The sequence below is a fragment of the Mirounga angustirostris genome, unplaced genomic scaffold, assembly GCF_029215605.1.
Source record: "Mirounga angustirostris isolate CCGP_5_RB_7025 unplaced genomic scaffold, mMirAng1.0.hap1 SCAF_1, whole genome shotgun sequence".
Classification (NCBI taxonomy): domain Eukaryota; kingdom Metazoa; phylum Chordata; class Mammalia; order Carnivora; family Phocidae; genus Mirounga; species Mirounga angustirostris.
Window position 1 is genome coordinate 91633170 of NW_026991709.1, and position 13613 is coordinate 91646782.

The following is a 13613-nucleotide window of genomic DNA, read 5'->3' on the forward strand; positions in this document are numbered from 1 at the left end:
AGTCTGAGAAGACCACTGAACTGGAAAAATGAAAGTCCTTTCCAGTGGAGTGGAGGATGGGGTAGAACAGGATCGGGTTCTTTACATTAAAATGCATAGGTAACCATATGTTACACTGGTGGTTTTCAAACTTCAGCATGTACTAGAATCCTCTGGAAGGCTTGTTAGAACACAAATAGCTGCACAGATTGCTGGCCTCACTCCCCAAATTTCTGATTCAGTAGGTCTGGGACTGGGCCCGATAATTTACATTTTTATAAGGTCCCAGGTGACACTGCTTCTGTTGATGCCGAATGCAGCAAGAGCCCTTGTGTCATGTGTTGATGCTACTGATGCTCACCCACCTCACAAACAGGACCAGCGGAAAGAAGGCATATAAATATTTATGAAATTACTTGGAGCCATAAAAATGATAGTAGTTAGTGAATTGCTCAGAGAAATGAATAGAAGATGATGCCCAGCCAGGCTTTTTTTTTTTTTTTTAAGATTTTATTTATTCTCGGGGTGCCTGGGTGGCTCAGATGGTTGAGCGTCTGCCTTCAGCTCAGGTCATGATCCCGGCGTCCTGGGATCAAGCCCCACATCGGCTCCCTGCTCAGTGGGGAGCCTGCTTCCCCCTCTCCCTCTGCCTCTCTCCCTGCTCATGCTCTCTCTCTCTCTCTCTCTGTATCTCTGTGTCTCAAATGAATAAATAAAATCTTTAAAAAAAAAAAAGATTTTATTTATTCTCTTGAGAGAGGGAGAGAGAACAAGAGAGAGCATGAGCGGGGGCTGGGGGGAGCAGATGGAGAAGGAGAGGCAGACTCCCGCTGAGCATGGGGCTTGATCCCAGGACACTGAGATCATGACCTGAGCCAAAGGTAGATGCTCAACTGACTGAGCCACCCAGCTGCCCCCTCATCCAGGCTTTTGCTAATATTTAAGGATCTAAGACACAAAGGCCGACTAACAGATGCATTATAGTCTCTCTGCACAGGAAGTATATCCGTCAGGGTCCTGGCAGGATAGGGCATGCTTCACATGGTTCATTTGAGAAGCATTTAACAAAGGCACTCTATACAAAGATGTGGGTGGGGATTACCAGCAGACAGTGCACCCTCCGGGGCCAGTAGCAACAAGGAGCTGTTATTTCATCTGGACCTGCTAACAAAAAGGAGGACGTAATCCCCATTCTAAGAAAGGGGAGCTATGTGACGAAAGCCTAGCATCCACTGTGTCCTTTGCTGAGTCATTAGAGAAGAAACCAGGGAAATAAATACCCCAAACTTTATTTTCCTTCTGTCCTCCATTCTGCTGAACTGGAAGTGAGGGACCCTGTGTGTGTAGCCCATATTGGGCTGACTCTGTGGGCCCACAGCAGGTTAGAGAAAGGTGGAAGGTGGATCTGGAAACAGAAGATACTCAGCACACAGAGTACCTAGGTTGGGCCCCACCCCCAGTGCTTTTGTAGCCTGAGATTTAACAGGGAGGTAGGGGTTTTTCATGTTTATTTCACACAGGCTAATTTTAGCCCTTGGTTCTCTGAAATAATTATGCTTAAAAAAAAAATAGGAGTGACATTTAATGTAGGACGGCACTTAGCAGAAATAATAGGTGCCACTCTGTTTCAATATCCAGGCCTAGTGGTTATCCTGGCTCAAAATTCATAGGCATAATAACTAAGTAAAAATATACTACTAGCCTTTCCTTTTAAGTATGAGTTTTAGGATTGAATGATTTTTTTTCTGCCTACTTCTGAGCACTTTTTTTTTTTTGGCTTATGGTGGGCAGAAAAAAGACCTCATAAACTACAACTCCAACATGTATAAGGGTGAATACTTCACATAAATTGTCAGTTTATTGGTCAGTCAAAAAAGAGGACCCTGCTCCCCTTCTGTGGCCAATGAGGACTGTCGAGGCAGAAAAGGGATGCACAGAGGATGCATTCAGCTCTATACTGGATCTCAAAATACCCACTTCCCCCATGGGCTGTCATTCGTACACACGTTCATTCATTCATTTAATGAATGTTGTTGCATCCCTCCTCAATGCCCGGCACAGCATCACTCCTTGGGGATCAGTGGCGAACAAGACACCCTCCAGGGCCCTCTAGAATCCTGTGAGGGCAATGGAAAAGTTAGTGGTATTGATCTAATTATAAAAATAACTAACAGTGTTGGGTGCCTGGGTGGCTCAGTCAGTTAAGTGCCGGACTCTTGGTTTCAGCTCAGGTCATGATCTCAGGGTCGTGGGCTTCATGCTTATTGCAGAGTCTGCTTGAGATTCTCTCTCTCCCTCTACCCCTCCTTCCACTTGTGCACGCTCTCTCTCTCTCTCTTTCTCTCAATAAATAAAATCCTTTAAAAAAGTACCTAACAATGTTTATAACAATCCAAGGTTTACCAAAGCATTTTTTTTACAGATGTTATCTTATTGAGTCCTCACTCAACTTGAGAAGTCATTTTTATTGTCCTGATTTTACGGGCAAGTAACCGAGATGCTGATGGGTACCAAGTAATGAGTGATGGAGAAGGGCATTGAACCCCAAGTTGTAGGACATACACCTCTCAGCCAGGCACTGCATTTAATGAAAGTTGGCCTGCAGAGGAGGAAAATAGTGTGAAAACAGAAAATGAGGGTCACCGACAGACAACACTCACTGCTTCACAGCTCCACTCAGGTCAGCCCTGTTCCAACACTGCTATCTTCAAGATTCGAGATTCGTCTCTAGGGTCGAGTCTATAGCCAGGTCAATTATAATTAAGCCTGGATTCTTTTTTCCAGCTTTGCTGCGGGGGAGTGGGATCCCAAGTCAATGGGACAGACAGTGTTCGTCTGCCCTCACGGTCAGTATTTGTTCTTTTCACTGGGCCACAATGAGTTTGTGCCCCAAACAGCACAGGAAGCGCTACACAGTCAAATTAAAATGCACTGTTAGTGGTCGCAACACCATGTGTTTCTCAGTCTCCAAATGGGCATGACCTAATGGGGAGAGTGCAGTAAACAAGAGGGAACACTCTGCTAACTGCGGACGCTGACCAAGATACGCCCTTGGCTTGCCTTGCCAAATTTGGCACATTGGAGACTCAGTGAAGATTCAGGATGTTTCAAAATCAAAGCACATTATAGAGGAATGTGGAGTATATAAAGAATTAATATCGTGATCTGGTTTGATTTTCAAGTTTAAAGTTGCGGACACATTTTGGTGATTTAAAAAAAAAAAGCACTGAACATACCTTCAAAAATACTACATTCAAGTACTCTGATTTATCTTCCATCTACACGCTATTTTCTATGTTACCTAAAGTACTAAGTGCAGAATAGTTATTTTTTGGAACACTGATATATAAATCCTGAGGGAAGCACTAATGATGATAGGTATGATGTACTAAATGCTTATGTATGTGACAATCCCATCACAAATATTTCCCCTAATAATCTGTGATATTTTGTGCTTTGTGGGTGAGGAAATTGAGAGGTTAATCAGCTTGTCCAAGAGCACATAGCTAAAAAGTGGCTGAGATGTGGGGATTTCAATCCAGACCAATTTATCTCCAAAGTCTGAGCTCTGTCATCATGTCACTCTACTCCAGAGGAGGTGAGTCTTCTGACCCTAAGCTCCAACTTTGAGAGCCGCCTTGATTGTTTTGGGCAGTGGGGAAAATCCTGTGAAAACAATTTGTGATGGTAATTTTATGTGTCAGCTTGACTGGGTCATGAAGTGCCCGTGTATTTATTTGGTCAAACGTTATTCCGGTCAAACGTTATTCCGAGCCAGGCGGTGAGGGTGTTTTGAATGAAATTAACATTTGAATTAGCAACCTGAGTAAAGCAGATTACCTTCTCCAATGTGGGTGGGATTCCTTCGATCAATTGAAGACCAAAATAGAACAGAAATTCAGCCCCTTCTGTTAATAAGAAGGAACTCCCCTCATCTTGAACTGTCTTCAAGCTGGGATGTTTTGTCTTCTCTGCCTTTGAACTTGGACTGAAACTACCAGCGACCCGCCTAGGTCTCCGCTTGCTGACTGCAGATGTTGGGAGTCCTCAGCCTCCGTATCTGTGTGAGCCATGAGCCAATTTCTTAAAATGAATCCATCTATCCACCTATATATCTATATATCTCCTATTGGCTTTGTTTCTCTAGCGAACTCAGACTAATACACAACTTTTCCCAGCAAGTAATCTGAGATGAACCAGCCAGTTGTTATTTGTTTCATCTGGTTCTTCTCCAAGCCGCTGACATGCTCATCTCTGATAATGTTCTGGAAATTCCCAATACACTTCCCTGTTGGCAAAATTCACACCCGCTTACCCTTGGTGTTACTGAGAATTTCTGGAGCTAAAAGGTGGCTCATGATCCAAAAACAGCTGTTGTTTTTTTTTTTAATTCGAAACTTCTAAACATCAAATTTATTTTTTAAAAGCACAGATTCTTTGGCTCAAAATAAATTTATTTTTATATTTTTTACTGTGCACATTCGGTTCAATATTTATTAACAGATAAAATATACTGTATAAAGTACTTCAAGTCTATCTTGAGCCATATGAAACTCATAGGTCAGAAAGGGAGACATTAAAAAATTTAAATGTGTAAAAATTGAAACGCATAATTCACCTAATTTCTAGGACCACATTTTGCATTAGATAATATAATTGTGCCATATCTAAGAGGGTTTTTCTATCAATCTCATTCATATTGAAAAGTCTGTTAAACAAATCAGTTGAATATGATGTTGCCCTGGGCAGGAGCATGCTGACCCACCTGGGGAAAGTTTGGCTTTGTATCTGCGGCCAAGGATCTCTGACCCCAGCCCTCTGAACTGTTTGACATTCAGGGAATTTTCTGAGTGCCCCATTCTGTGGCCTGTAAGAGTTCTCCCGCAAAGGAGAACAAATTCATTTCCAGTATATTAATGAGGTCAGATCCAAGGACAACTGAGCAAGAATCCTATTTTTAATATCTCAAAAAAATTTTCATGAATGAAATGCAAATAGAATCTGCAAGTCCCTCACTACATTCAAATATCCCAACAAAGGGAGGTGTTTTTGTGTGTTATGACTTGTGCCCCAAGCTTGTTTCATAAAGCACATATTAAAATGTGTACCTATTTGCCTGCTACACCATCAACTCACTTACCCATCCGTTCAAAGGCATTTTCCTTTTTGAGCCATGATGCTGGGTACTATGAAAGTTTTTAAGATAAATAATGGAAGTGGAGGGGAGAACAAATACCCAAACAATTGAAATTCAGAACAGCATTACAAGTGCTGAGTAAGAGAAAAAAACAAAAGATGATCAGGATTCAAAGAGGCTAAAATTAAACAGAGTACTGCATGAAAAAAAATGAGGGAATATTTTATGAAGGATAGAGTGTGATTTTAGCTTTGAAGGATGGCAGGCAGGCACTGGCAAAGAGCCACTGTGAGCCAGCGCAGGGGTTTAAGTGGGGAAGTTCACTGGTCAACAGTTTGGTTGATGGGAAGAGCGTGGGAGAGTGCAGTGGGGTGATGGACCCAGCTCAGATCAAAGGAGAAATCAGAGAAGCCTGTAGGAATCAAAGGTTAAAGTCAACCAGAAAGAAATTGCCCTGTGTATGCTGTGGCTAGTGTGATGTGATAGAGCAGGAGTCGGAAGACCTGCTGTAACCTGGACTCTTGTCTTCCAGGGGCTCATTTTGCCTCTTTGGGCCTCAGTGTATGTCCACTTGCATAAAATGGTGGTACTACTCTGCCTACTTCACGGAGTTGTTATGAGGATTACATAACACAGATAACTGCTGATTTCCACTGTGGATTGGTAGACCAGTTGGTTAAAGCTATGCTATTCAACTTTTGAGAACTCTGCATACTAAATAATTTTTAAAGTAAAATATCCTTCAAAATTTTCTAACACTATTACCAGACCCACAGAGATATAGAGCAAAAACAATTTAATCATATATCCTAGCAGTGACAATAATGAAAAGTACTTATATTTTTTTACAACATCTCCCCTTTTGATATGGCTGCTATTATCACCTCCAAATCAGAGGAAACAAACTTAGAGTAGGTAAGTCAGTTGCCTGTAGTCATGGATCAGAAGACAGTAGAGCTGAGTCTATGCACCAGGTGGTCAGATGTGAACCCACATGCTTCACACCAGGCTCTACTGCTTTCAGATAAAACAAGCAAGACACAACCTTGCATATGGCTTTAATAAAAGAAAAAATAGGGGCACCTGGGTGACTCAGCCAGTTAAGCGTCTATCTTTGGCTCAGGTCATGATTCTGGAATCCTGGGATTGAGCCCTGCATCTGGCTCCCCACTCAGTGCGGAGTCTGCTTTTCTTTCTCCCTCTGCTCCTCCCCCCACTCCTGTTCTCTCTCAAATAAATAAATAAAATCTTAAAAAAAAAAGAAAAAGAAACAAAAAAATATGTACCTTCAATGTCTATTACCCAGAAGAGTATTAGCCCAAAGATACATAATTTTCAATTCTCTTTTATTAAAAAAATACACAGAGGAAAACTATTTAATGTTAATAACTCAATGAATTGAAATTAAATGAGATACTACTTTTAGTTGACATTTTAGCACATACTTTAAAAATTATTTGCATATTTTTATCTGATTATAAATTAAGGCAGGCTCATCATAGAAAATTGAAAAAATATTGAAAAGTATAAAGGAGACAATAAAGACAACCAACAATCCCATAAAAAATTAACCTCTTATTAAATGTCTTTCCAGTATTTTTTTTTAAGATTTATTTATTTATTTGAGAGAGAGAGATGGGGGGAGAAGCAGAGGGAGAGGGAGAGAGAATCTCAAGTAGACTCCCTGCTTAGTGTGGAACCTGACTTGGGGCTCTATCTCACCAACCTAAGACCATGACCTGAGCTAAAACCAAGAGTCAAAGGCTTAACCAACTGAGCCATCCAGGTGCCCCATCCAGTCTTTTTTTATAAAAAGATAATATTTTTAGGTTTTTCCGTCCCTAGTGAAATATGCTACATTGTTAAGATTTGAAAATGTTTGCATTTAAAGGTACAGGTTCCTTAGCAACAGAATTTTCACTCAATGCTAGCCTTTTTCCTGTATTATATATAGTTAAATATTACAGGTATAGTAATATATAAATTATATATGTATAATATATATGTATACATGTATAACTCATTTAATTTTTACATATACCCATGTACACCACCACCCATATAAAAATATAAAACATTTCCAATACCCCAGAAGGTTCACTTGTGTAATCTCCCTCTCAATACTGGCCCCTACCCAGGATGACTATTGTCTTCATCTCTATCACCATTGATTGGTTTCATCTGTTTTTGAACTTTGTATAAATCATACATTATGACTTACCACATTGGTACATATCTCAGTAGTTCATTTTCATTTCTATGTAGTATTCCAATAGAAGTGACAATGATTTATTTATCCATTCTACTGTATTGAGTTCTTTCCAGTTTGAGGCTATTAATAAAGAAGGTATAAACATTCTTGTACTTGTCTTGTTGGTGAACAGAGCACTTATTTCTGTTGGGCATATACTCAAAAGTACAATTGCTGGGTCATAGAGTATACATGTGCTCAGCTTCAGTAGATACTGTCAAGCTGTACTCTAAAGAGGTTATACAATTTATACTCTTTTTTTTTTTAAGATTTTATTTGCTCATTTGAGAGAGAGAGTGAGTGAGCATAAGCAGGGGGAGCAGCAGAGGGAGAAGGAGAAGCAGGCTCCCCGCTGAGCAAGGAGCCCAATTCGGGGCTCGATCCCAGGACCCTGGGATCAAAACCCCAGCCGAAGGCAGATGCCCAGCCAACTGAGCCACCCATGCGCCCCTATACAATTTATACTCTTATCAGCAATTTATGAGAGTTCCAGTTGCTCCACATCTACACCAACACCTGTAAGCAGGGGGAGCTGCAGGCAGAGGGAGAAGCAGACTCCCCATGGAGCAGGGAGCCTGATGCGGGGTTCGATCCAGGGATCCTGGGATCATGACCTGAGCTGAAGGCAGACATTTAACTGACTGAGCCACCCAGGTGTCCTGTCTCTTAGTTATTTGGATACACTCTTTAGTGAAATGCCTATTAAACACTTGCTCTTTTTTTTTTTTAACACTTGCTCATTTTTTAAAATTAAGTTTTAAACCTGGATATAAGTCCTTTGTTGAATATATGTATTATGAATATCTTCTCCCAATCTTTCATTCTGTTAGTTGTGCTTTTGATTGAATTACCAGCATTTTATATGAGAAAAAGTATAGTCTTTACTGTAGAAACAATAAGCACAGTAAGTTATCACTTTTTAGTTTTGTTTGACATTAAGCTATCGACAGTTTTTAATAAAATGTAAAATTATTTTCCAAAATTAGCATTCCTAAACTCAGACTGGGAACTGACAAACAAATGCTATTCCTTTATATGACAGTAAATATGGGTTAGCCTAAATCCATTATGGCTCAATCAACAAACACAGAAAAGAATTCTCTATTGGAAGAAGCATTATCAGGCACAATCTGGGTTTTCATTACCCAAATTCCTTTAAGACACAGTTTTACAGGAAGGAAGTTTGTCATTACATGAAAGTATTCTTTGATGAACTGAATACTTACAATATTGTTCCCCTTTCACACAACTTTCCCAGCTTGGCTTGAATGAATATTCCTGATCAACCAGTCAAAATTTTTTGGTCTGTCTCTTACTGATGGTAGAGTATTATAAACATCTGACAACACAAAGGAATTAGGTGGCAAAGTGAAGTTGCAATTCTTGCAAACGATGTAGAATTTCGGGGTGCCTGGGTGTCTGCCTTTGGCTCAGGTCATGATCTCAAGGTTCTGGGATCGAGTCCCGTATCAGGCTCCCTGCTCCGCGGGAAGCCTGTTTCTCCCTCTCCTCCCCACCTGTGCTCTCTTTCACTCTCTGTCTCTCTCTCAAATAAATAATTAAAATCTTAAAAAAAAAGATGTAGAATTTCATGAAATTAATGAAAACGATGTTGGAGAACTGCTCCAGTATCATGTATAATCGTGTGTCAAGAGACTAAGTAAAAACCAAAGAAGTAAAAATACACAAAGAATCAGGTAAATTCAACTAAAGAAGAGGAAATGGGTAAAGATGATAACACAATAAAAGTTTCCACAAGGTACAGGCTTAAATATCAAAGAATTTTACAAATCCCTCTAGAAGATTGATTTTTTTAAAAACTTACTTATTTACTTATTCATGAAAAATGATCCTCCTTTGATGGTGTTGCCCAGGGTAACATGAGCTAAAGGATGTTGCATTGTGCCATTCTACAATAGTGTCCAAGAAAATATATATCCTCTCCACATCAAATCAGCTCCCCAACATTCTTTGGACTAGAAATTGCAACAAATTGTAAAAATTCTGTTACCTTTATGATAATTATTTTCATTACTTACCTTGAAATTTGCTCCTTATTATAATAATAAGAGGATTAATTCACTTCAGCTCTTCGCTGATACCACTTATGCTTAAATAATGAGTGCTTCTTGCAACTCTAGTCTCTGTGAAGAACTTTAGAGATGTAATGCATTTCTTGCATCCACACCATTCCTCATTTTGCTGATAATGTAATAGAAGCATAGAGCTGATGCGTAACCTGCAAAAACCACAGTGACAGTATTTGCATTCTTTTTAGATCAGAATGCCTCCCAGGACCTCAAAAGTGGAAACAGACGGAAACCTAGGGTGATTCTTTTTACTCTCCAATCCTCAGTCCTTTGAATGAGAAAATGATGTTTCCATGCATTCTTACTCTTCTTAAGCAGGTACTAACAGCAATACTTCATGTTTGCATAAACAAAGCACCCCCATGCCTCATTTGGTCTTTATTACCACTTGGAGGTGATGGAGATGTGGGCAAGCTGGAATCTCAGGCTCAGAAAGCTGAATGACTTGTCCAAGGACCCACAGCTTGACAACAGCAATGCTCTGACTGGAACTAACTCCCTTAGACTGCAGCTCATGCTCCCTTCCCTTTCTCACTCCATCTCCTGGCATGAAAGGAGGGTGAGGGAAGTTAGAAGAGACATTTATGGACAAAGTTAATGTCTATATAACATCTCCACCGAATACATGGTCCTGGTATTGTGACATTTTCCAGGCGAACAACTTTGGCATCTCCTTCCTGAGACGGCTGCCCACAGTAGCAAGAGGGAAGCTCTAAGATCACAATTCTCCTCACTTTGGAGGTTGAAGAAGGCTGGCTTTTTGCTGAGAAAACCAGCAAAAAGAGCCCTCATGTGTCTCTGTCCTATCTAGTGCACTCTTCAGGGAAACCAACAGGGGGCGGTTTCCCAACACAGATCCTGTGAAAATTCGCAGTCCCTGAGTTTTGTTTTCTTTCAAATGACATTGTTTTACTTTCTGTTCTTGAATTAACTGCTCATTGTCCATGCCAGGGGAAGGTCAAGACCACAGGAGCAACACATCCAGGACTTGTATACTCATTTCTCATAGAACTCTAGCCTCTTTAAATTTTTAAGATTTATTCTAATAAGGCTTGAAATTGATTGGACTTATCAATGCACATAATTTGTAATTACACAAATAGTGACAGGGTCGAATTTTGGACCCAACAATAGGGTGGGGAAAAAGCACAAAAACTTTTGGTCTGGGGGCATCTGGGTAGATCAGTCGGCTGAGCATCTGACTTCTGATTTCAGCCCAGGTCATGATCTCAGGGTCCTGCTAAGCTCCAAGTTCTACAGGGAGTCTGCTTGTCCCCCTGCTCCTCCACCCCCCTACCCCGTCCCCCTCTCCCCCACTCCCCCTCCCCTGTGCTCACTCCCCCACCCCAAATAAATAAATAAAATTTTTAAAAAAGCAAACCTTTGATCTCACACAGCCTATGAAGGGAAGCCACAACTTGAAATAAAAATAAACTACTTCAAATACGCATTCTGAGCTCATCTACATCCAAACACAGTTCTTAAAAACCTATTATTATTATTCCTTTTCCTTATTGTGTTTATTAGGATTTCCTAATTTTTTTTTAGATTAATAAAGCTTTTGTTCAGTTTCTTAGTTAGATATGAACATGCACTCTTATATTACTTTGGATTCAATTCAAAACTTATCTAAAACACCCCACCCAGTACTTGGGAAATTCCAGATTAATTTCTTGCCAGTTTTAGTTGATTAGTTAAGCACTGAGTTGGTCACTTAAGGGAGCAGTTTCTAGTTGACTGAACCAGCTCCGTTGGGTTTAAATGCATTTGTGTACCCCTGGATTGGCACACCCTTCTTTTTTACTTGAGGAATCAAGCGTGAAGGGAGGATCCTGTTCTCATCGAAGAGAACAGCAAGTTGGAAAAGACATTTCTGCGACTTTAAGGATACAGGCATGCAAGCTAGTATACATTAATTTTATATACATGAATATATATTGTGTATGTGTGTGTGTATCTTTGAAGCTAGCTATTCAGGTTCATTCCTTACCGCCAGAGAACCCAAAATGTAATTACAGCTGTGACTTTCCTGTCTGCATTGACCTTGGAGAGGGGAGAGGCAGGAATGAGGAAGGGCTGGAAGGAGGGAGAAACTGAAGCCAAGGTCCCTCAGAGGTCACTCAGTGAATTTGGCCCAGTGAATAGGAACGCCTGCTTGTTAGACTTTGACTTGTAGCAAAACCTCCATACACACGGGACTTGACCGCCTTAAAGTTCTGGAGCCTTCTTAATTTTAAGGAGAAATAAGAAATCCTTCCTTGGTCTTTGTTGTGTTTAGAACAAAGCCAGCATGATAATGATATTCCCAGGGGTATGTGGAGAAAGTTTTCTCTGAGCTCCAGAATCTTCCTATCATAGCACACAACAACACACACGCACATTATGCCTCAGCACCATGTCCCTGGGAGGCCCAGTGTTGCTGGGAAGGAAAGAAAATAGAACATCTCTCTGGCCTCTACACCTCTGCCCATCTATTTGGCACCCCAACTAAGAAAGACAAAAGACTTTAAGGAAAGTTCACCAGGAGAGGCCGTGGAGGCCCAAGGTTTAAGAAAATCTACTGGGTTGGGGGGGCAGGGGTGGTGGTGCCTGGCTGGCTCAGTCAGTAGAGCATGCAACTCTAGATCTTGGGGTCATGAGTTCAGGTTCCATGCTGGATGGAGAGATCACTTAAAAAACAAACAAACAAAAAGGGCGCCTGGGTGGCTCAGTTGGTTGGGCGTCTGCCTTCGGCTCAGGTCATGATCCCAGGGTCCTGGGATCGAGTCCCGCATCGGGCTCCCTGCTCTGCGGGGAAGCCTGCTTCTCCCTCTCCCACTCCCCCTGCTTGTGTTCCCTCTCTCTCTGTGTCTCTCTCTGTCAAATAAATAAATAAAATCTTTAAAAAAAAAAAAGAAATTAAAAAAAAAAAAGAAAATCTATTGGGATACTTAGTGGACAGACCTGACATTATTTTTTTCCTTTTGTATTACAGGATTCAATCCTCAGAACTTCTGTCAGGCCCCAGGTAGCTGCTGCTGCTCAGTGTAAAGCTAGCTAGTTAGATCTCTTATGGCATCAGGTCCGTGAGTCTGAAAGCTCTGCTCCCTTAGGAGGAGAGGAAGAACAGTGACAGCTGGAACCAGGAAAAGCATTGACTAACTCTTCCCTCATCCTACTCCAACAAACAGGGGGAAAGTTGTCTTCTTTTAATTCAACCCTTTGCCTGTCCTGTTAGGATTCACCTTACCTTATTTTGTGTGTGTGCATCAGGGGTGGAAGGAGTCTCACTAACAAGGATTTGGCTCTATCCAAAAGCTGATGTCCTTCAAAATGACAAGACGGGAAAACTCACCTCAAAAAAAGAACAAGAGGCAGTACCGACTGCCAGGGACCTAATCAGAATGGACATTAGTAAGATGTCGGAACTAGAGTTCAGAATGACAATTATAAAGATACTAGCTGGGCTTGAAAAAAGCATGGAAAATATTAGAGAATTCCTTTCTGGAGAAATAAAAGAACTAAAATCTAACCAAGTCAAAATCAAAAAGGCTATTAATAGGTGCAATAAAAAATGGAGGCGCTAACTGCTAGGATAAATGAGTCAGAAGAGAGAATTAGTGAATAGAAGACCAAATGATGGAGAATAAAGAAGCTGAGAAAAAGAGAGATAAACAACTACTGGATCAAAAAGGGAGAATTCGAGAGGTAAGTGATACCATAAGATGAAACAATATTAGAATAATTGGGATCCCAGAAGAAGAAGAAAAAGAGAGAGGGGCAGAAGGTATATTGGCAGAAGGTATATTGGAGCAAATTATAGCAGAAAACTTCCCTAATTTGGGGAAGGAAACTGGCATCAAAATCCAGGAGGCACAGAGAAGCCCCCCCCATCAAAATCAATAAAAATAGGTCAACACCCTGACATCTAATAGTAAAATTTACAAGTCTCAGAGACAAAGAGAAAATCCTGAAAGCAGCTCGGGAGAAGAAATCTGTAACCTACAATAGTAGAAACCTTAGACTGGCAGCGGACCTATCCACAGAGACCCGGCAGGCCAGAAAGGATTGGCATGATATATTCAGAGCACTAAACAAGAAAAATATGCAGCCAAGAATACTATATCCAGCTAGGCTGTCATTAAAAATAGAAGGAGAGATAAAAAGCTTCCAGGAC

At 40.8% G+C, this 13613-nt stretch overlaps 1 long non-coding RNA gene across 1 annotated transcript; it reads right to left on the reverse strand.

Moving 5' to 3' along the window:
• Positions 1–7204: 7204 nt before the first annotated feature.
• On the reverse strand, positions 7205–10888 carry LOC123834588 (uncharacterized). The gene is made up of 3 exons (XR_006788467.3): positions 10839–10888; positions 9407–9606; positions 7205–7448 (listed from the first exon to the last, which is right to left on the reverse strand). It is a non-coding gene; the product is annotated as an uncharacterized LOC123834588 (long non-coding RNA).
• Positions 10889–13613: the final 2725 nt, after the last annotated feature.